This window comes from Schistocerca gregaria, chromosome 10, assembly GCF_023897955.1.
Source record: "Schistocerca gregaria isolate iqSchGreg1 chromosome 10, iqSchGreg1.2, whole genome shotgun sequence".
Classification (NCBI taxonomy): Eukaryota; Metazoa; Arthropoda; class Insecta; order Orthoptera; family Acrididae; genus Schistocerca; species Schistocerca gregaria.
Genome location: NC_064929.1, coordinates 38,422,411 through 38,442,660, shown reverse-complemented (window position 1 = coordinate 38,442,660; position 20,250 = coordinate 38,422,411). Strand labels below are relative to the sequence as shown.

Genomic DNA, 20,250 nt, shown 5'->3' with positions numbered 1-20,250 from the left:
TGCCAACATGACCACTATATGTTACATGGACACGAAATCCACCGATCTGCAGGTGCGAGGGAATATTCTGCTCCACGTGCATTTCGATGGAATGAATACCACTGTAACACTGCAGGCGATGTTGGCTGGACCAGCGTTCAAGGCGAATACTCTTAACATCACCATACTTGAGTAAACCCTCCTTAAGATACACATTATCCACCTCCGGCGGAAGGTTGTAAACACGAACACTGGTGTACGTAATGGAAGCATTTGAAAGCAGTACGGTACTGACAGAATCATCCCGATGCCGAAAGAGAACCTGATGACCAAATTTGGAAATAATTTTATCAACCTGAAGGGGGTCCATAAATTTAACAAAGAAAACATAGAGTTCAGTATCAATATAAGCAGTGTGCACCTGATCGGAATGAATGCCAAAGATATCTACTAACCAAACATGAATCTCAAGGGAACTAGGTTGCACATGGCGGGAGGACTTGTCAAAAGCAAAACTAACTGTAGCCTGACGAGGAATAACCTGAGACTACATTTTCAAAAACAACGCGGTCTAAACCGCTACACAAAAAACACTGAAATACACACAGAAAGTAACACAAGGAACGAAACAACGACGGAGAAAAACTCACTAAAGGTACAACACTACACGTAAACAAACGATATCCCACTAAACGAAACGCCACGGCGGAGTGGAAGACTAGGCACATCCACACGGCACGGCGTCGGAAGCGGAACTGTGCCACTGAGCTAAAGAGGCGCGGCCTAGCGGAACTTTTGCGTAATTCGTCCGTACGGTCGTCTGAATCATCAGACTTCAGCTGACAACACTTAATATTTTCGACTAATATTTGCAGCTATGGCGACCCATTACTGCTTGGCTACACATCTGACACGTAGCCGATGTTCTCTACAAACAAAACCACCTGCACTTCAGAACATGACTTTCACACATGTCTACAAAATCACCTTCACCTTCAAATACAGTTTTCTTGCGACTGATGGAGACGTAGGCAAATTTTAAAGTTGCTATTTCCATTACATCACGTTAATCAGAAAATCGGTAATTTAAATCTGCAGCGGAAAAAAATTCCGTTCCACCCAGCGTAGGGCTCGAACCCACGACCCTGTGATCAAGAGTTTCATGCTCTACCGACTGAGCAAGCCGTGCTGCCTCGTTGGATACCTGCTGGGTAGCAGATCACACAGTTGGTTGGTCCCATACAGAATCTCTCCATGCTGCCTAATGTTTTCCTAACGTCACACTCGTCACGTACTTCACTTTTATTTCATAATCATTTCTGAGAGGTAAAGGAATTGCATGACAATCTGCAGAGCTAGCGGCGTCAAAATTAACACACATACTTGATGTGACTCAAAAGCCGAACGAGTTACTTTCCGACGTTGTTTTAGATGTGAAAGTGCCAGTCAAAACTCGCGGTGAGGGCACTCTGCCGACCATTTCGCTAGTTAACGCCGGTCTTGTTGTGTGTGTTTCAAGCTCAACACCATCTGCAAGCACAAAATGGTCAACAGCAACATTCAGACGGTTTCGTACTGCTCAATTGCTACATTAAAACGGTATGTTTCTTTTTCAGAACTGGAAAAACACGACCGTGACAGGATTCGAACCTGCAATCTTCGGATCCGAAGTCCGACACCTTATCCATTAGGTCACACGGTCACTGACGACCAACTATAACTTATATACGACTCATCTCGAAACGCTCACACCCCCTGAGGAATTGTGTTTTCGTTCCACACAGCCGTTGCCCCTTACTCTTTCCCACCCATTCGTTACATTCAACATCTTACGAGACCGACCAAACATAGACAGGAAAACAAGACCACACACTTTGAGCATTCGGAATCGATGGCAGGGTGTCCCTCGCCGCATTTGCTACGATGGCAATTTGCTACTACTGCAGAAGCGGCGGCCGCGACGACGATGACGACGACGATGACGAGGACGACCGCGAGAGGCTCTGAGATTTGTGAGAAATACATTTATAAAATGTAATTCAGACTACCTCGTCCCACCTTATGCCGTACCGCTTTGGCAAATGCTTTATCTGCGCCATTCGCCTTAATCACATCTGAGAGTAATTCTTAATAAAACGCCTGTCGCTAATTGTTCGTCATCACAGATACTGTTTGCTATATGGCCATGACGCGCAACTGATTTCCAAAATTCGTCTTCCTCCTGTGAGGATGGAACTCACGACCCCTGGTTTGCTTAGGCAGTGCACTACCACTTTTTTTTTTTTAGTGAAAAGTAGGGCCTGTCCGGGATTTGAACCCGGGACCTCCTGCACCCAAAGCAGGAATCATACCCTTTTTTTTTTCGGGCCTCCATCCACCCCTTCTAGCCCGTCCTCACGCTCGCCAAAATTGCCTTCATCGGCTCGGCTTCTCCGCCATAAAAATAGTCACCGTTTATATTAAATAATATTCGTGAGACAGTTTAATGCTCTTCAGTATGCATTTGGATAGTTGGTTAAAACACTATATTGCAAGTGGGGATTAAACAAATTAACTCTTCTGCGAGAATGTGAGTAACTCATCACAACGTCCAGGGAAGACTGCATATGTGAAAATAAACTGGAGGGTGCTGGAGTCTTCCGCAGCATGAAGGAACAAATCTTCTCCTCCTCTTTTGTGGGAGATTCAAACATAAAAGAAACACGTCTTCCGTGCATATAAACGAATCTTCCTAAATAAGTAAGAAAAGAATAATTGTAATGTGAGTATTAGATCTCCGAAATTCCACGGGGTTCCTGTAGAGCAGTCTCGTATTGCTGTCGACAGGAGAGGCATCGCCCCCCAAAGTGTCACCACTGTCGGGGCGGTCCGTCGCATATTCGTGACCGTTCGATTCCCGCAATCCGGATCCTAATTGCGGCCATTATAATTCTGAAGGGGCCATCCAGCAGTAGTTTCGTACTGCAGACGTCGCCCTGGATGAATATCTCTCTACGTTAATGTTCGGAGTAGGAAAGACGCATACTTTTCTCTATATTTGTCTATTCGTTGAAGTTTCTGGTGTTGAGTTAGTAGGTATAATAACCAACAGTCTTCTTTATTTTTTTCTGGCGCCGATAATATATAATACACCGCCTGACCTTGAAGCCAATTGACTGCTCGTCGTTTTGAGGGGGGGGGGGGGGTATGAACGGCATCGGGAGTGAGGAGTCCAGCTGGAGTAATCATCCTATGTGGAGTACGCAGCATACTTGAGAGCTTCCGTGCAAAGAGAATCCACATGTCCTTCACATCGTCGCATAGAAAGCGATGTTCAATGGTATCTAGTAATGTACAGTGAACGCAATTCGGAGTGTCGGACAAGTGAATCATGTGTAGCTTTGAATTTGTCGGTATGATCCTATTGACCGCCATGTACCACGTAGACCGCACCTGCGATGGTAAGTGTGCGTCGTGAATGTTTTCCCAGATCTTTGCCCAATTGCAGTCTTTATACTTTACTTCTATTCTGTTCCGCGATTTACTGTCCGTCAGGCAGCTGTAAAGAGCTCTGACCCTGTAAAGATCATTCTCAGGTATGGTGCATTGAACATAGCTGTAATCTAGGAAAAAATTACTAAAGTGGCATAATGCAGTCGGGATGTGACTTACGTTGACAGGAGGCGTCATGCTGGCTGGTGCGATTTCATGGAGAAGAAGGGCCGTTAAGGAATGTGTTGTTCGTTGCCATTGTTTATACACGTTGCTGATAGATAATGCTTTCGCTTTGTGGTAAACATCAGTCAGATTGAGGCCGCCCTTTCCCATGGGGAGCGTCAAGGTTTCAAATGCGACTTTGAAAATTTGTTCCCTACTGACAAAGTGGCCGAGCGCCGCAAGCATGCCTTGTGCTATGACCTTTGGTATTGGGAGGATTTGCGCGACATAATTGACTTTTGAAACGATGTAAGTATTGACTAAAAGCACTCTTTGTATGGCGTTGAGATTTCGCAAATGATGTTGCCGTATGCCGGCCCGAATTTGTGCCAACAATCTCCTATAGTTAAGAGCAGCCGTGCAGCGGATGCTGCGCGTGTATTCAATGCCGAGACATTTAAAAGTTGCCATCCTTTTTAGTGAACGGCTATTGACAAGTTCTAGTCCCCTTCCAAGTGCCATAACGCCAGACGTTTTACAGTTGACTTTCGCTCCTGAGGTTGCTTCATAAGTGTTTATCAGCTGAAACGCGCGTTCTAAGTCTTCAACTTTCGTCACCACGAAACTGACGTCATCCGTAAATGCCTGGAAGACAATCTTCTGGCCATATATACGTAATCTCGGAAGGTCTTGCGTCAGGGAGAACAGCAAGGGTTCAAGAGCAACTGCAAACAAAGCCATTGACATCGGGCAACCTTGTCGGACCGACCTAGTGATGGAAATAGGTTTACTTAGTTGTCCGTTGAGACAGGATCTTAGATGTTCCGTTTCTCAGCACGAGTGTAACAGTGTCAATAACTTTCCGTGGAAAATTCATTGCTGCCATCGCGCACAGAAGATATGAGTGACTGACTTTATCGAATGCTTTTTCAAAATCTAGCGAGACTAGAGTGCATCGGATGTCACAAGCGGCGGCTGTAGCTATGATATCTCTATATTCGCTTAACGTCTGCTGGATGTTTCTAGTTTTCCCAACGCTCGTTTGATAGGCCCCCGTGACAGTACTGAGTACCGTACTGAATCGCTGCATCATGACCCGCGCGAATATCTTATAATCCATATTAAGTAATGTAATCGGTCGGAGATTGTCGACTGTCTTGCCCGCTGGGGTTTTGGGGACCAATACCACTATGCCCTCACAGTATTCCCTTAGGATATCATCTCCAGCGTTTAGGATATCATTACAGACCATGGTCATCCTTGGAACTAAATTGTGTCGAAAAGTTCTATAAAACTCGGCCGGTAATCCGTCGGGGCCAGGCGATTTATTCTGTGGGCTCCCTCGAATGGCGTCCGCTACTTCATCGTCAGTTATTACTGCAGCGAGGCCGTCTGCTTCTTCCGTGCTCAATGTCGCAAAACGGCGTGCCATGAGGGCTTGCTGCGCCGCTATATCCACCGGGTGTTCCGTTAACTGTGCTGTGAAATGTTTATAAATCTCGTCTCGTATGTTGCGCTGGTGGTGTAAGTGTCGACCATCTGCAGTGTGCAGTTCTGTCAATATCTTTCTGTGCCCTCTTTTCTGTTCGCGAATAACATGATACATTGATGTCGTTTCGTCCTGTACGGCGTTTTGCAGACGTGTCCTGACTTTACAGCCTTCCAATTGCTTCCGTTTGAGGGTTAAAATCGTAGCCTGTATTCGTTTACTATGCATATGATTTGCTATTACCGTTGCATCTTCTCGATATAAATCCCTTAAACACTGAAAGTAGAATTCCAGGGTTTGCTTCTGCCAGGCACATCGATCTCTGGAATAATTCTTCATCGCTTTTGTTAAGGCGGGTTTTGCACATTTTACCCACCACGTAATGGCAGAGTCGTATGCGGGAAACTTTCGTTCGCATTCTGCCCACGTGTTGCGGAAGACTGTGTGACACTCGGGTTCTGTTAAATGCGCTACATTTAGTTTCCAGGTCCCCTTGCCCTGTACGTCTCTTGTTTGGCTAAAGTGACGGTACATAAATATGCCACATGATCTGTAAAGACAGTCGGCCATAGCTCTGGCTGCAAAACATGTTCACTCATATTTGCTGATGCGTAGATTCTATCGACGCGGCTAGCTGAGTGACCAGCAACGAATGTGAATCCGGGCCTGTCACCGTGTCTATGCTCCCATGTGTCAATTAAATTTAACTCTTCAATGATGGCGCGAAGCTCGGCGGACGGATTGAAATTTAGTGTCTGGTCTATGGGACTGAGTACACAGATAAAATCACCAGCGAATATAAGTTGGTCTGAAGGTGGTGTGAAAAGTGGCACAATGCCATCTTTAAAAAACTCTGCTCTCTGTCGTCGTCTCCCAGAACCGGAAGGGGCGTAGAGATTAATAAATCTGGTAGTATCGATAGTAGTCGCTATACCTCTGCTATTCGCCAGGCGTTCGATATGTGACATCACTATCCCTTCCTTAGCCATGATCGCGGTCCCTAGTTCAGTACCATTTCCAGGATTAACGACGGCATTGTAACTTGTGATACGGTCAAGGTTAATATTGGTCACTTCCTGCACCGTAATGAGATCAATATCAGCGGCATAGAGAAAATCTTGAAGGTTTTTTAAGTTGAGTGGGCTACTGATCTTATTGATGTTCAATGTCGCAATGGGGTAAGCTTGCAAGGACGTCATGAGAACAGAGGTGTACGTGACAATATGCCTACTATTGATGTGGCGAACATCATCTAAAAGATGTCCGCGTCATCAGCCACTGCACCGACGCCGGCGGTAGCCGTGTGTTGCTGGTGGGACACACCTGCTTGAGCTTCTGATGACGGATTCTCTATACCGCGCCGATCCCGTACTAAATCTTCTTCCCGACCACCCTCTTCAACGTCATCTGACCAATCGCACACGAACTTGTCTGCGTTCATATCGCAATCCGAGAGCTTGGAACATTCAGGCATAGGGTTCGGATCCAATGAATCGGCCACCGCAGGGTCCCCTGAGGGCGATCGTCCGTGATCAGTGTCCAATTCGTCTGTCCAAGATTTTTTTGCCGTTTTGCTGGTTGCCGACGACGATGGGTCAGTTACTTCAGTCAGTTTCTGTCTGGCGTGGTTCGCCTTTTCACCCAATATTGGCGCCTTTGCTTCTGCCCCTTGATGTGCTAGCCGGCGTTTCTTCTGAGATTTGGGAGACCGCGGGGGCTGGTGGCCAGCCATCTCGATCGACTCCATCCGGTCCACGTCGGACTTGTCGTCTCGAACCGGTACGCCCGCCGCAATACTTTCGGTGTCCTGTGGGTAACCCATCTGAGAGTGAGTATTGCCCTCCTTCTGGGTGTGTGAAGAAGGAACATTCGGTACATCGTTCGCTTCCATTGGTGTAGCGCCTTCGTGCACTGCGTGCAAACCCTCTAGCGAAACATATAAACTAGGTTCCGAGGTGACATTAGCCCGAGCGGCGGCGACGTATGATAATGGCAACGTAGACGTCGGGCCGCGCAACTCACGCTCTCCGGCCGGTATTTGCGCCACGCGTCATTGGACACACTAAGCACGGATAAGTTCTGTGGTCCCACATCCCGCACAAGTTCTAGGCTGCCCATCATAAATCACTATGGCCCTGTAGCCACACACAGTGATGTAGGACGGAATGTGCTTTAACATATCTATCTTCACCTGATGGACACCGGTTAGCACTGGGAAAATATGCATGGTCTACCACTTTTCTGCCGTATTGCTGATGACTGTTCCATATTCCCTCAATTTGGCATTAATCTGGTCAGCGGAAATTTCAAAGGGTAATTCAAATATGCGAACAGTTTTCACTCCGAGACCAGCAAGCGAAATTCTGACATCACCAACATTGCCGTCAGAATGGTTGAACTTCAACACTCCTCCACAAGATTGAACGACCTGCTCGCATTTCTCGGGATTCAACAATTTGAGGTACACCGTACTGCTGACGATAGACAGGTGAATGCCAATCATATCATCAATAGTTATTTTCATGACGTCTCTAATAAATAACTCAACCTCAAAGGATTTGGGTCGTGCATAATGAGGGTCAAAACTCAATTTCAACGTGTCTTTCCGTATAAGTTGATCCATTATAGTCGAATGCAATTCATCACGCCACAATAAAACTACGTAGCAATGCGCACACTCACCAAACAGCACGCGACCGCCACAGGCGAGAGCGAAAACAATCCTCGTCCGCCCACCAAGGCCGCTGCCGGCTGACTGCGCCCACTGAGCTAAAGAGGCGCGGCGTAGCGGAACTTCTGAGTACTTCGTCCGTACGGTCGTCTGAATCATCAGACTTCAGCTGACAACACTTAATATTTTCGACTAATATTTGCCGCTATAGTGACCCATTACTGCTTGGCTACACATCTGACACGTAGCCGATGTTCTCTCCAAACAAAACCACCTGTACTTCAGAACATGACTTTCACACATGTCTACAAAATCACCTTCACCTTCAAATACAGTTTTCTTGCGACTGATGGAGACGTAGGCAAATTTTAAAGTTGCTATTTCCATTACATCACGTTAGTCAGAAAATCGGTAATTTACATCTGCAGCAGAAAAAAATTCTGTTCCGCCCAGAGTAGGGCTCGAACCCACGACCCTGTGAATAAGAGTCTCATGCTCTACCGACTGAGATAGCCGTGCTGCCTCGATGGATACCTGCTGGTTAGCAGATCACACAGTACTCGTTTGGGTTGGGTGGTCCCATACAGAATCTCTCCATGCTTCCTAATGTTTTCCTAACGTCACACTCGTCACGTACTTCACTTTTATTTCATAATATTTCTGAGAGGTAAAGGAATTGCATGACAATCTGCAGAGCAAGTTTCGTCAAAATTAACACACATACATGAAGTGACTCAAAAGCCGAACGAGTTACTTTCCGACGTTGTTTTAGACGTGCAAGTGCCAGTCAACACTCGCGGTGAGGGCACTCTGCCGACCATTTCGCTAGTTAACACCGGTCTTGTTGTGTGTGTTTCAAGCTCAAGACGATCTCCAAGCACAGAATGGTCAACAGCAACATTCAGACGGTTTCGTACTGCTCAATTGCTACATTAAAACGGTATGTTTCATTTTCTGAACTGGAAAAACACAACCGTGACAGGATTCGAACCTGCAATCTTAGGATCCGAAGTCCAACGCCTTATCCATTAGGCCAAACGGTCACTGACGACAAATTATAACTTATATACGACTCATCTCGAAACGCTCACACCCCCTGAGGAATTGTGTTTTCGTTCCACACAGCCGCTGCCCCTTATTCTTTCCCACCCATTCGTTACATCCAACCTCTTACGAGACCGACCCAACATAGACAGGAAAACTAGACCACACACTTTGCGCATTCAGAATCGATGGCAGGGTGACCCTCGCCGCATTTGCTACGATGGCCATTTGCTACATCTGCAGAAGCGGCGGCGGCGACGACGACGACGACGACGACAGCGAGAGTCTCTGAGATTTGTGAGAAATACATCTATAAAATGTAATTCAGACAGCCTCGTCCCACCTTATGCCGTACCGCTTTGGCAAATGCTTTATCTGCGCCATTCGCCTTAATCACATCTGAGAGTAATTCTTAATAAAACGCCTGTCGCTAATTGTTCGTCATCACAGATACTGTTTGCTATACGGCCATGACGCACAACTGATTTCCAAAATTCGTCTTCATCCTGTGAGGATGGAACTCACGACCCCTGGTTTACTAGACCAGTGCTCTACCACTGAGCTAAACAGGCGCCGCCTAGCGGAACTTTTGCGTACTTCGTCCGTACGGTCGTCTGAATCATCAGACTTCAGCTGACAACACTTCATATTTTCGACTAATATTTGCAGCTATGGCGACCCATTACTGCCTGGCTACACATCTGACACGTAGCCGATGTTCTCTCCAAACAAAACCACCTGCACTTCAGAAGATGACTTTCACACATGTCTACAAAATCACCTTCACCTTCAAATACAGTTATCTTGCGACTGATGGAGACGTAGGCAAATTTTAAAGTTGCTATTTCCATTACATCACGTTAATCAGAAAATCGGTAATTTACATCTGCAGCGTACAAAAATTCCGTTCCGCCCAGCGTAGGGCTCGAACCCACGACGCGAAACTGATTTCCAAAATTCGTCTTATTTCCCTGAGGATGGAACTTACGACCCCTGGTTTACTACACCAGTGCTCTACCACTTTTTTTTATTATTATGGGACTCGAACCCACAATCCCCGGTTTAGGAGACCGATGCCTTATCCTTTTTTTTTTCTCACGACCCCTGGTTTATTAGACCAGTGCTCTACCACTTCTTTTTCCCTTTTTTTCTCTTGTCTTTTTTGTTTGTTTGTTGATTTATTTCTTATTCTTTATATTTTTTTTAGACCCGTGGTGTACAAGACAAATGCTCTGCCCCTTTTGTTTCTTTTTTTACCATTTTTTTGTTTCGTTTTCGTGTGCCATTGTTAAAAGTTGGTGGTGGCAATCAGATTCAGGCCTGCGGAAACAAAGCGGGCAGGGGTCGAATCCCAAGGCCTGGCCACGATGATTCCACCGTCCTGTTTCCGAATGGCACCTGTACAACGGCGTCGTACTTTCTCCTACTGTCTCGGTTCTTGGTCTTACTTTTGTTTTTCTTGTTCGCCCTAAAGGTCCACGTAAACTTCAGTCCAGGTGTAGAGAATAATTTTACATAAAGGCGGCAAAACCAGCTACAGTATAAAAGAAATCGGCTCACACAGGCGACCTTAGCCAACACCCTCCCTTTCAAATGTCAGGCTAAGCATATTTGTAAAATCTTTACGGACTCTTGGCAAGCGCAATCGGTTCCAGTAAGCAGTAAGGATGTACTGCCGAAACGTTAGGTGTTCATCCTCTTCATGACAACTATTGACAAAATGTACGAATTGTCCAAGCAACCACATAACGGTATTGAGCTTCGTTCACGGATAAAAGGAAGAATCGGGCCGTACGATGATTTCAATGTTATAAGCGGTTTCGGCAGTCCTAGTGACAAAAGCCAGTTGTGTCCTGAGCCAAAGCCAATTAGCAAGGTGCCCACTGCAGGTGAATCGATGCTCAAGTGTGTCCAGGAGACCACACCGAGTGCAGTTGTCCGTGTCAGAAAGACCAATACGGTGCAGTCGTACGTTGGTGGGGACCAAACCATTAACTACCCTACACCATGTGGACGCCACAGCCATTGAGTGGATCGGCAGACTAACATTCTTCCAGACGTTCCTCTAGGACACTGATGGAGACGCCAGTTCGATTGGATTGGGACCAGCCAGCCCCTCACAACGGGCAATCAAGCTCTTGGTCGTTGGCACCGGTCGTCACAAGAAGACGTCACCGAGGTAACAAACCGCAATATAAAATTCCCGGACGTGTTTCAACTTAAAATTGAGGCGACCAACGTCGACAGGTGGAGCAAGGCTCTTCGGACGCAGAACAGTAAAAAGTCTGGATGTAATTGAAGTCACTTCTTGCGTAACAATGAGACTCGTACGGCGGACGTACAAGGCAGATGCCTTGCGAGTAATGTCAGTGAGGCCCAAGCCTCCGGAGATACGCAGTTTCGTCATAATCTCGTAACGCAACTTGAATAGATGACCCTTCCATATAAACCTGCTACACAATTGGCGCAACCTTTTCGCCACCATAATGGGAAGTGGGAACAGCTGACCTACATAATAGGCTTTACATAACACGTACGTGTCTAAAATTCTGACTTTTTGCTAAATGGTAGCAGAGCGCTGCTCATGGACCATCAGAGCCCCCTGTATCTTCTCGGTGACATATTTCCAATTAAGAGCCGCCATTTTTATAGGACACCGAACAATGCTAATCCCCAATGACGTATGGCGATCGACAAAAGTGGCCTAAGGGACACCAGCATCGCTAAACCTCGAATATCAAGGAACATACATTTACCCTGATTGAGACGCGCTCCAGAGACACAACAGTATGCATCAACTGCCCCTTTCAACAATGTGATATCATCACGTTGACGGAGGAGAACAACGACATCGTCCGCGTACGCCTTAACCGTGAGCTTCCCACCAGAGAGGGTCATACCCTGAAGCTTGAAAGCAAGAGTCCGAAGCAGCGGTTCCAGGGACAATATGAATAGAGACATAGAGAGCGGACTACCCTGAGGTACCCCTCGGCGGATAGCAATGGGCGGCGTCAGCTGCCCATTGACTGACACCCGAGCAGTTATTCCCCTATACAAATTACCAAGAACACCACGTGATGAAGCGTTAAAACCTATTGTATCTAAAACACGATTTAAAAACACATGACTGACGTGATCAAAAGCCTTGTAAAAATCGAGGAAAGCAAAGGCACAATGAACGTTTGTAACCGCCGCAACCGAGACAACATCCTGATATTCGGCTACAGGGGTCAGAATAGATCTACCAGGAAAACAACATTGATGTGCCCCAATCACAGACCGAAGCAGAGAAGACAATCGACTATTGAACGCTCTAGCAGCTGTCTTGTAATCAAAGTTCAGCAATGTGAGCGGACGAAGATTGGCAGCAGATAAACGACCAGTGGACTTCGTTATTAAAACAATTTTCCCTACTTTAAAATCGGCTGGCACATCCATCCCCCTGACAATCTCATTTCAAATCTGCGTAAAAGTGCCACCCAAAAGAGGCCAAAAACGGAGATAAAATTCTTTAGGCAGGCCGTCTGGACCCGGCGATTTACCGGACGGAGAGCGAGCAATAAAACCGAAAACATCATCTACCTGGAACTCCCGGAGAAAGTCGCCGTTCGCGTCAGGCGTGATCGTCGCAGGAAGATCCTCAAGGACATCATCAGAAAGTGACGCACCAGAATCATCGGCAGAATAGAGACTAGCGTAATACTGATGAAGAGCACGAGTCATATCCTCCTGTGCAATAAGCTGTCGTCCATCATCCACCATAAGAGAAGAGATGAAGGTGCGACGACGTCGAGTCTGATGCCGCAGCAGGTGGTACAAAGAAGTCAGTTCACCTTCAACAAGAGAGTGAGGTTTCGACTTTACTCGCAGACCATCCAACTGTCGTCGTTTGAGGGTCAAGAGCTTTGCTTTAATACGACGAACATCATGGATCCGCAGAGGAGAAGGACCCGCCGCGTCATACAGTTCACGCAGGACAGAGTAGTAAAATTCATACGTCTTCTTAAAATCACGCGCCCTTGCGGCACAGTAAAAAATCTAAGTCTGACGAATCTTGGGCTTGGCAAACGCAGTCCACCAAACGAGCAAGGAGGGGTAACGCGGGATAGAGCGAAGACATCGCTCCCACACGGCACTTACAACTTCATCAATGGCACTGTCGGCAAGGTGGGAAACATTTAACATCCACTGGGAACGATAAAGTTTTGCAGGTTGGTGACTAAGATTTACAGTTGCAGTAAAAGCACAATGGTCAGAAAAACTAGTAGGAATAACATCGACAGAAGGAATGTTATCACATAAAAAATCAGAGAAGTAGAATCTGTCGAGTCTACTGCATGAGGATGCGGTAAAAAACGTAAATTTCACCAGGGTGGGATATTTGTGTTCCCAAACATCACGCAGGTGCATCGTACGAACCAAGTCATGCAAATCTCGGCAATAATTAAAATTGGGGGATTGGTCTTCGGGGCGTAAAACACAATTAAAATCGCCTCCGAGCAGGAGACTCCGAGGGCTCCTGCGCAAAAGATAAATAAGCTCTTCCCTATAAAAGCGCGATCGAGCTACAGTGCGACCCGAACCAGAGGGGGCATACAAAACAACTAGGCAGAGATCAAAAAGACGACAACCAATCCCACGGCCAGAGTCAAGGAATTCAATGTCAGTAACAGGAATACCTTCTCGAAAGAAAAGAGCAGTTCCTGTCGAATTTTCCGGTGCGACATTAAAAACAGTTTGAAATCCAGGGAGAGAGAGATCAGAAAACAATACTTCCTGCAAAAATACTACGTCCGCACAGGAGTCGTAGAGAAACTGCCGCAAAGAGGCAATGCAAACGTCGGACTCAATACGGTCAATATTTAAGGTAAGAAAGGTGTATGCTTGAACCATGGAGAGAAAAGCGAGAGAAGAAATCACCTACACCGACGCATCAACATCACAGTCCATAGCAGGGGAGACGGAGGCATCCGAGGGAAGAGGACTGCTACCCCCTTCCGCGGATCCCTTACGTTTCGGTTTTTTACGAACAGCATTGACGTTCGGCTGAACGCGCAACTTGCGTCGGCTGACGGGCAAGGAAGCGGCAGCCGCCGGTGACGTAGGAGGGTCAAGTTCTGTATCCGACACCACCCGCGCCGGTCCACAGTCAGGGTCCCGGGTCGCGGGGGAAACATCCGACGAAACGGACTGGTCTACACCAATACTAGCTTCCGGCAAACATGGACTACACGGAGGCGAAACGTGAGCAGGAAGGTCTGAAGCTGCAAAGTTGGATGGAAGCGGAGCAGCTCCGCTGGCAGAGGTGTGGGACAGCGAAGCAGGAAGTTGTTGCGACTCAACTTGTTGTGACAACGAAGTCGGTTCGGAAGGCGGCGCCAACAGGCCCGACCAACGAGCCGACTCGAGAGAAGCCGCGTCGGAAGCCGGAGGGGCGTCAGCAGCCGCTACCGGAACAGCTACTTCAGGGGAACAGAGAGCATCTACACTAGTCTGTGGCTCGGAGGATGTCGGTCTCTCGGATTGGGGCATCTCGGGGAGATCCTCATCCGTACTATTTCCATCTTGTGCGCAACGCCGTTTATTATTCAAAAGCGGCACACCCACCTGAGGAACAGACGGAACAACATCAGAATTGGCACGCAAAGGAGGAAATTCTGTGTCAGGGGCGTGCAAAACCTGCGGCGGGGCGCTACTACCACTGGACTGTTCGACACCAAGAGCAGAACCACCGGCAACGAGGTCAGCGACCGTTAACTTGCGACGCTGTTCGAGAGAAATTTTTAACACAAAAACCCTCCGCGGACAGTTGGTACGCACGTGGCCGCTCTCATTGCACAAAAAACAGGTGCCAACATGACCACTATATGTTACATGGACACGAAATCCACCGATCTGCAGGTGCGAGGGAATATTCTGCTCCACGTGCATTTCGATGGAATGAATACCACTGTAACACTGCAGGCGATGTTGGCTGGACCAGCGTTCAAGGCGAATACTCTTAACATCACCATACTTGAGTAAACCCTCCTTAAGATACACATTATCCACCTCCGGCGGAAGGTTGTAAACACGAACACTGGTGTACGTAATGGAAGCATTTGAAAGCAGTACGGTACTGACAGAATCATCCCGATGCCGAAAGAGAACCTGATGACCAAATTTGGAAATAATTTTATCAACCTGAAGGGGGTCCATAAATTTAACAAAGAAAACATAGAGTTCAGTATCAAAATAAGCAGTGTGCACCTGATCGGAATGAATGCCAAAGATATCTACTAACCAAACATGAATCTCAAGGGAACTAGGTTGCACATGGCGGGAGGACTTGTCAAAAGCAAAACTAACTGTAGCCTGACGAGGAATAACCTGAGACTACATTTTCAAAAACAACGCGGTCTAAACCGCTACACAAAAAACACTGAAATACACACAGAAAGTAACACAAGGAACGAAACAACGACGGAGAAAAACTCACTAAAGGTACAACACTACACGTAAACAAACGATATCCCACTAAACGTAACGCCACGGCGGAGCGGAAGACTAGGCACATCCACACGGCACGGCGTCGGAAGCGGAACTGTGCCACTGAGCTAAAGAGGCGCGGCCTAGCGGAACTTTTGCGTAATTCGTCCGTACGGTCGTCTGAATCATCAGACTTCAGCTGACAACACTTCATATTTTCGACTAATACTTGCAGCTATGGCGACCCATTACTGCTTGGCTACACATCTGACACGTAGCCGATGTTCTCTACAAACAAAACCACCTGCACTTCAGAACATGACTTTCACACATGTCTACAAAATCACCTTCACCTTCAAATACAGTTTTCTTGCGACTGATGGAGACGTAGGCAAATTTTAAAGTTGCTATTTCCATTACATCACGTTAATCAGAAAATCGGTAATTTAAATCTGCAGCGGAAAAAAATTCCGTTCCACCCAGCGTAGGGCTCGAACCCACGACCCTGTGATCAAGAGTTTCATGCTCTACCGACTGAGCAAGCCGTGCTGCCTCGTTGGATACCTGCTGGGTAGCAGATCACACAGTTGGTTGGTCCCATACAGAATCTCTCCATGCTGCCTAATGTTTTCCTAACGTCACACTCGTCACGTACTTCACTTTTATTTCATAATCATTTCTGAGAGGTAAAGGAATTGCATGACAATCTGCAGAGCTAGCGGCGTCAAAATTAACACACATACTTGATGTGACTCAAAAGCCGAACGAGTTACTTTCCGACGTTGTTTTAGATGTGCCAGTGCCAGTCAAAACTCGCGGTGAGGGCACTCTGCCGACCATTTCGCTAGTTAACGCCGGTCTTGTTGTGTGTGTTTCAAGCTCAACACCATCTGCAAGCACAAAATGGTCAACAGCAACATTCAGACGGTTTCGTACTGCTCAATTGCTACATTAAAACGGTATGTTTCTTTTTCAGAACTGGAAAAACACGACCGTGACAGGATTCGAACCTGCAATCTTCGGATCCGAAGTCCGACACCTTATCCATTAGGCCACACGGTCACTGACGACCAACTATAACTTATATACGACTCATCTCGAAACGCTCACACCCCCTGAGGAATTGTGTTTTCGTTCCACACAGCCGTTGCCCCTTACTCTTTCCCACCCATTCGTTACATTCAACATCTTACGAGACCGACCAAACATAGACAGGAAAACAAGACCACACACTTTGAGCATTCGGAATCGATGGCAGGGTGTCCCTCGCCGCATTTGCTACGATGGCAATTTGCTACTACTGCAGAAGCGGCGGCCGCGACGACGATGACGACGACGACGACGAGGACGACCGCGAGAGGCTCTGAGATTTGTGAGAAATACATTTATAAAATGTAATTCAGACTGCCTCGTCCCACCTTATGCCGTACCGCTTTGGCAAATGCTTTATCTGCGCCATTCGCCTTAATCACATCTGAGAGTAATTCTTAATAAAACGCCTGTCGCTAATTGTTCGTCATCACAGATACTGTTTGCTATACGGCCATGACGCGCAACTGATTTCCAAAATTCGTCTTCCTCCTGTGAGGATGGAACTCACGACCCCTGGTTTGCTTAGGCAGTGCACTACCACTTTTTTTTTTTTAGTGAAAAGTAGGGCCTGTCCGGGATTTGAACCCGGGACCTCCTGCACCCAAAGCAGGAATCATACCCTTTTTTTTTTCGGGCCTCCATCCACCCCTTCTAGCCCGTCCTCACGCTCGCCAAAATTGCCTTATCGGCTCGGCTTCTCCGCCATAAAAAAAGTCACCGTTTATATTAAATAATATTCGTGAGACAGTTTAATGCTCTTCAGTATGCATTTGGATAGTTGGTTAAAACACTATATTGCAAGTGGGGATTAAACAAATTAACTCTTCTGCGAGAATGTGAGTAACTCATCACAACGTCCAAGGAAGACTGCATATGTGAAAATAAACTGGAGGGTGCTGGAGTCTTCCGCAGCATGAAGGAACAAATCTTCTCCTCCTCTTTTGTGGGAGATTCAAACATAAAAGAAACACGTCTTCCGTGCATATAAACGAATCTTCCTAAATAAGTAAGAAAAGAATAATTGTAATGTGAGTATTAGATCTCCGAAATTCCACGGGGTTCCTGTAGAGCAGTCTCGTATTGCTGTCGACAGGAGAGGCATCGCCCCCCAAAGTGTCACCACTGTCGGGGCGGTCCGTCGCATATTCGTGACCGTTCGATTCCCGCAATCCGGATCCTAATTGCGGCCATTATAATTCTGAAGGGGCCATCCAGCAGTAGTTTCGTACTGCAGACGTCGCCCTGGATGAATATCTCTCTACGTTAATGTTCGGAGTAGGAAAGACGCATACTTTTCTCTATATTTGTCTATTCGTTGAAGTTTCTGGTGTTGAGTTAGTAGGTATAATAACCAACAGTCTTCTTTATTTTTTTCTGGCGCCGATAATATATAATACACCGCCTGACCTTGAAGCCAATTGACTGCTCGTCGTTTTGAGGGGGGGGGGGGGGGTATGGAACGGCATCGGGAGTGAGGAGTCCAGCTGGAGTAATCATCCTAGGTGGAGTACGCAGCATACTTGAGAGCTTCCGCGCAAAGAGAATCCAGATGTCCTTCACATCGTCGCATAGAAAGCGATGTTCAATGGTATCTAGTAAAGTACAGTGAACGCAATTCGGAGTGTCGGACAAGTGAATCATGTGTAGCTTTGAATTTGTCGGTATGATCCTATTGACCGCCATGTACCACGTAGACCGCACCTGCGATGGTAAGTGTGCGTCGTGAATGTTTTCCCAGATCTTTGCCCAATTGCAGTCTTTATACTTTACTTCTATTCTGTTCCGCGATTTACTGTCCGTCAGGCAGCTGTAAAGAGCTCTGACCCTGTAAAGATCATTCTCAGGTATGGTGCATTGAACATAGCTGTAATCTAGGAAAAAATTACTAAAGTGGCATAATGCAGTCGGGATGTGACTTACGTTGACAGGAGGCGTCATGCTGGCTGGTGCGATTTCATGGAGAAGAAGGGCCGTTAAGGAATGTGTTGTTCGTTGCCATTGTTTATACACGTTGCTGATATATAATGCTTTCGCTTTGTGGTAAACATCAGTCAGGTTGAGGCCGCCCTTTCCCATGGGGAGCGTCAAGGTTTCAAATGCGACTTTGAAAATTTGTTCCCTACTGACAAAGTGGCCGAGCGCCGCAAGCATGCGTTGTGCTATGACCTTTGGTATTGGGAGGATTTGCGCGACATAATTGACTTTTGAAACGATGTAAGTATTGACTAAAAGCACTCTTTGTATGGCGTTGAGATTTCGCAAATGATGTTGCCGTATGCCGGCCCGAATTTGTGCCAACAATCTCCTATAGTTAAGAGCAGCCGTGCAGCGGATGCTGCGCGTGTATTCAATGCCGAGACATTTAAAAGTTGCCATCCTTTTTAGTGAACGGCTATTGACAAGTTCTAGTCCCCTTCCAAGTGCCATAACGCCATACGTTTTACAGTTGACTTTCGCTCCTGAGGTTGCTTCATAAGTGTTTATCAGCTGAAACGCGCGTTCTAAGTCTTCAACTTTCGTCACCACGAAACTGACGTCATCCGTAAATGCCTGGAAGACAATCTTCTGGCCATATATACGTAATCTCGGAAGGTCTTGCGTCAGGGAGAACAGCAAGGGTTCAAGAGCAACTGCAAACAAAGCCATTGACATCGGGCAACCTTGTCGGACCGACCTAGTGATGGAAATAGGTTTACTTAGTTGTCCGTTGAGACAGGATCTTAGATGTTCCGTTTCTCAGCACGAGTGTAACAGTGTCAATAACTTTCCGTGGAAAATTCATTGCTGCCATCGCGCACAGAAGATATGAGTGACTGACTTTATCGAATGCTTTTTCAAAATCTAGCGAGACTAGAGCGCATCGGATGTCACAAGCGGCGGCTGTAGCTATGATATCTCTATATTCGCTTAACGTCTGCTGGATGTTTCTAGTTTCCCAACGCTCGTTTGATAGGCCCCCGTGACAGTACTGAGTACCGTACTGAATCGCTGCATCATGACCCGCGCGAATATCTTATAATCCATATTAAGTAATGTAATCGGTCGGAGATTGTCGACTGTCTTGCCCGCTGGGGTTTTGGGGACCAATACCACTATGCCCTCACAGTATTCCCTTAGGATATCATCTCCAGCGTTTAGGATATCATTACAGACCATGGTCATCCTTGGAACTAAATTGTGTCGAAAAGTTCTATAAAACTCGGCCGGTAATCCGTCGGGGCCAGGCGATTTATTCTGTGGGCTCCCTCGAATGGCGTCCGCTACTTCATCGTCAGTTATTACTGCAGCGAGGCCGTCTGCTTCTTCCGTGCTCAATGTCGCAAAACGGCGTGCCATGAGGGCTTGCTGCGCCGCTATATCCACCGGGTGTTCCGTTAACTGTGCTGTGAAATGTTTATAAATCTCGTCTCGTATGTTGCGCTGGTGGTGTAAGTGTCGACCATCTGCAGTGTGCAGTTCTGTCAATATCTTTCTGTGCCCTCTTTTCTGTTCGCGAATAACATGATACATTGATGTCGTTTCGTCCTGTACGGCGTTTTGCAGACGTGTCCTGACTTTACAGCCTTCCAATTGCTTCCGTTTGAGGGTTAAAATCGTAGCCTGTATTCGTTTACTATGCATATGATTTGCTATTACCGTTGCATCTTCTCGATATAAATCCCTTAAACACTGAAAGTAGAATTCCAGGGTTTGCTTCTGCCAGGCACATCGATCTCTGGAATAATTCTTCATCGCTTTTGTTAAGGCGGGTTTTGCACATTTTACCCACCACGTAATGGCAGAGTCGTATGCGGGAAACTTTCGTTCGCATTCTGCCCACGTGTTGCGGAAGACTGTGTGACACTCGGGTTCTGTTAAATGCGCTACATTT

General features: G+C 46.8%; 2 non-coding genes across 2 annotated transcripts; both read right to left on the bottom strand.

The window, feature by feature from the left end:
* Positions 1–1,608: 1,608 nt before the first annotated feature.
* Positions 1,609–1,681, bottom strand: Trnar-ucg (transfer RNA arginine (anticodon UCG)). Its single transcript has one exon. It is a non-coding gene; the product is annotated as a tRNA-Arg (tRNA).
* A 14,595-nt stretch (positions 1,682–16,276) lies between these two features.
* Positions 16,277–16,349, bottom strand: Trnar-ucg (transfer RNA arginine (anticodon UCG)). Its single transcript has one exon. It is a non-coding gene; the product is annotated as a tRNA-Arg (tRNA).
* Positions 16,350–20,250: the final 3,901 nt, after the last annotated feature.